The sequence below is a fragment of the Callospermophilus lateralis genome, chromosome 10 (assembly GCF_048772815.1).
Source record: "Callospermophilus lateralis isolate mCalLat2 chromosome 10, mCalLat2.hap1, whole genome shotgun sequence".
In the NCBI taxonomy this organism is placed as follows: domain Eukaryota; kingdom Metazoa; phylum Chordata; class Mammalia; order Rodentia; family Sciuridae; genus Callospermophilus; species Callospermophilus lateralis.
The window spans coordinates 87,325,984-87,330,759 of NC_135314.1; positions in this window are offsets into that span (position 1 = coordinate 87,325,984).

Sequence of the window (4,776 nt, forward strand, 5' to 3'; positions counted from 1 at the left end):
GGGGCTGTAGCAAGACACACCCATGCACGAGACACCGACTCCTGAACCCAAGAAGGGTGGGGAAAGCTCTGCCACATTTCTGTGACTGAGCGCTTTAGCACCCAGCCGGGGAGTGTGACTCAGTTACGTGCAAGTTTGGTCTCCCACATGTAATCCCTCATCGAGGCCTTGGTATACTTTCCTAAAGTCCAGAGCCTACTACACGTATAGCCTGAGTCTCTGTCCCAGACAGGAATTTCACCCTTCCTCAGCCTGATGACTGGCCTTCTCCTACACCCTTACCAAAGGACAGCACTCAGCCCTCCTGCCTGAAAAAATTCCTAAAAACGGTCCTGCCAGCCCAGTCCCCATGGATTCTTCCCATCTTCATGCAAGACATCTTGCAGTTTTACTTTAGATTCTTTACTGTTTACTTTTGCATGCCCACTTTCAGGCTGAGCTTGGTCTAATGGCAATTATAACAAGACAATTATGAACAAAGACAATTATAATTGGTCTTTGCACAGATTCAATATCTTCTACATGGTTTGATGTAGAGTCACCTCCACCAGAATTGCATAGCTTACAGAAAAGTGGTATGGCAAAATAAAATAGAAAAAGAAATTGTGATCTTTTGGCTTTAATGATACTCAGCACAATAAATGGCTTAACTACTCAGTATAAATAACAAAAAACAGCTCTCTTCATGACAGTACAGTAAGTTCAACTTCCTTGTAGATAGAAATATATATATATATATATATATATATATTCATGCCTATATATGTATGTATATATATGCAAATATAGTAACATACATCATACATGAATACATGGAAAGATGGGTAGATTTTTAGATATATGTATGACTAGACACTAATCAAGGATGTTGGTACTTTTGATTTTCCCATCTCTTTTATTAATTGCCTATTCCTCAACGATGGGTCATGGATATCTTTGCAATGAGTTTCAAACTATTAAGAAATCTTTTGAATACCCACAAAAGTCAAAAGCAGTAGTCAACATGACTTGACTTTATTTCTGTTATTAAGTGATTTTTTTTTTTCGTTTTCATATATATACTGTACAAACATAGACATGTGTTGAAATAATAGAAGAAATGATTGGAAACCTGCTGGAAACATTTTGAACTTTCTGTGAAATATAAAGCTGGTAGCCTGATAAGGTCCACAGAGAACTAGACAATGAGTCCTAGTACTTGAATCATCCCAGCCTTAACACTAACTAGCAATGTGACCTGAACTAAATGTTTTCTTATTTATAAATGGGAAAGTTAGTTTTAAAGTGTTACACTGAATTTTGTAATTCTGTGATCTTTACATATTGGTTAATGTTTTAAACTTTTATTTTAGGATCTCACAAATCAAGTACTTGAAGAATATCAATATTTGGAGGTACATTTAAAACATGAATCTCATTTTGTACATATTGCTTGAGCTTTGTGTTAACTGTGCTTTACTTTCTCTGAATATAATTCTTGGTATTGAGCTGGTGTTGTCCGTTATGGAAAAAAAGAAATTTTAAATTTAGATTTGACTTTATAAAATATGCTATCAATTAGAATCGTACTGTGCCACATAATTATATTTCCAACAGATGTTATGTAAAATATAGTACTATAACTACTGAATATTCAGGCACATATAGTGCAAATCTTGCAAAAATTCTTAGTGACACTTTGAAAAAAAATAGAATGTTTATAAGGAGCAATACACATTAACATAAATTCTTTCTTCCAATAACTACAAAAGTAATATAAGACCGTGACTGTATTTTTATATTATGTATATAAACTGTGTAATAAGCTGATGTCTTTAATTTAAGGTAAACAGAAAAGTATATGATGTCAGTAGCATCTGCACTTCAAGTTTTTTCCAGCATAAGCAATGAAATTTCAGTGTACTATCCACATTTCTCCTAGGCATTCTTTCTTATGACAGAGTTATGACCATAGATTGTAGGCTTAGAACAGGGAAAACATCATCATTTAAGAATGCAGTCAAATCTATGATTTTGTAAGTGCATCATGTTCTAACTAATCCAGTGAAGTGGGTAAAGGAAAGTTCAGGATAAAATACACCCTTGACATTCACAATAGTACATGCTAAACCTGTTAAAAATTCCTAAATTTATAAACACAATTATCATAAAATATATTTTCTTTCACAAAATTCAATAAAATAAGAACCAATAATGAAATATTTTGCCCTCTTCTTTCTAACACTGTGCAAATCCTACTCATTCTTCATGTCTCAACTTTCCTAGGAAGAAATTTCCCAGCCAACACCTGGGTTAGATCTCAGAGCTCCTGGATAATGACCTCTTAAAACGCTCATTTTATGTTCATACTAATTTCTTACTTAATGACTGTTCCAGAGCTTCAGGCTCCTTGAGCTCATGAATTGAGTTACTGCTGTTCACCACTGTATCTCTCACATCTAGCCTAACACTCATCACACAGTTGCTTAGAAGGTAGTTTTGTTGGATGAATGAATGAATGAATGAATGACCCAGGACATGTGTATCATATATTTAGATCCTTACAAAACTAGCAGTAAGTAATAAAGGATAAAAATTAAGTTGAGATGCAACAGATGGACAGCAACCAGGCCCACTAACTAGTAACTGAATTACATCTAAGTAGCAGCCTCAGCCCATGTAGTGTTTTCAAAGCCTGAAAAAGAATTTGATAAATCTATACAAGTCGTGTTCTTTCTTAAGTACCCATGAGTAGCTAGAACTGTGATCTTTTCTTGTCATCATCCACACCAATTTTTGCATAATTATGTAATTTCACCACTGATTAATATATGGTCATAGGTAAGCTATTTAGCTTCCAGAAACCTCATTTTCTTTATCTGTAAAATGTATATCATAACTTCTTCCCTAAATTATATGCATTGTCCTTGGGAACTGAATGAAATAATTTATATAACAGTTTATTGAGAAGCACCCTATAACTGTCTGGTGTGTGTATAGACTGTGATTAGACCATGATACCATAATTATTTAAAAGAGAATAGTAGTTCTAATGTTGTTAGCTTGAGGAAAAAAAATATTTCATAGCTATTTCACTTCAGTTTTCAACAAACTATTGATGATTACAATCAAGGAATCTCCAAAGATACCTGAACTACAGAATATGTGAGACAGTTTTACCTGGCTGGCAGTCATACTAAGAAGCAAATTTTGAACAGGTTTGCAGATCCAAAGGTTCTGAAGGAAGGAAAACCTTCTTAGAAATATAATATTGCTGTTCCTACTTGAGATTGTGATGTCTCCCATGGCATCAATTTTAACTGAGCACAATCCTCTTTAAAAATTCTTTGAACATGTATGCAATTAATTCAAATGCAGAAACCAATTAACTGTGTATCCCATAATCAAATCAGTTTCAAGTGAGTGCCCCAAATTTCAAGAGGCTTTCAAAGCACTACCAAAGCGAAATGGAACAAATGAAGTATTTGATGCCAGTATAGGAAACATTTTCATTAATTTTTCAGTCCAAAATACAGCTGCATAATATTATGCAAGTTACTAAATATGTCCTTGTTATACTAATCATTCTATGTTAATTCACCAGTGTAGTTTTTTTTTGGAATGTACGAAGGTAGGGGAATTTGTTGGCAAAAGACACCATAGGTACTTGAGTCAGGTAGAGTTCTGTCTAAATGCCTTTTAAAATGAGCTGTGGATTCTTTTGGTAAATTAATTAAACCCTTTAGGGTTTAGGATTGTCTCGAGAAAAATGTCAGGAGTCGTTTTTGAAATCACCCCATGCTGACCTCATGTATCCACTTGTGAGCTACACAGAGGCATCTGCTAATAAACCCAATACCTGAGCAATGCAACTGATTATAATAATAATCTTCTCTTAATAATAGTTTGCATTTCTCATTATAATCTTGTTCCCCTGTTATAGAGTGGGACACAGTGATGGCTGGGGTGCTAAGTCAACTGAATGCTAAGGCAAAGGGGATCAGACTCTGTGTGTGACTTCAGAAGCCCTGGAAATATGTTTTTCTCTCTTTGGACAATTATGGATGTTCTTTCCTACTTTATTAGTATTTAAATCTATTAGTATGGACAAGTATGTTTTCTTGAGAATGCAAATACCCTTCAGGGTCCGCTGTGGAACAATTTATTTGTGATCAGTACACATTAAGAATCTTTGAGTAGGTTTGGATGAGAGTGTAGAAAGAAAGACTGTGTGTTGTATTGCAAGAAGAAGAGAATCTGCTTAGGAAACCAGTGTACAGTCCACAGGGCCTAGACCAGTAAGGGAAACTCACTCAACTTTTCAACAAATATCAATGCCTATTAGTAATAGCTCCACAATTTTCTAGCCATGTGCAGTGAGTTTTCTTCTTTGGGCATTGATTTCCTTATATTTAAAATGACCGATCTTTTAGAGGATTGAGAGAACTAATTGAGTTAATACAGATAAGATGATTAGAATAGTGCTTATTGCATAGCAATTATGGGGCAATTACACATTTTTAACAACTGATGTTTTAAGAAATGTTTAATTTTCACAGCAATTGTTAAGTTGTCAAGGTACTGTCACTAAGAACTGTTTTCACAGCCAAATTGTTGGGTAAACAGATAAAGTTTTGCTTCTCTTTAATCTTTTATTCCCAAAGGTAATTACCTTTGTAACTACTTTGAAGACATGCTCATTGATAGTAGTACTCATCAGTTCATTAAAATGAGTGACATCTTGCAGGTAAAACTTTTAATGTACATTATCTACTAATTTATTGATCTTCGTCAGGC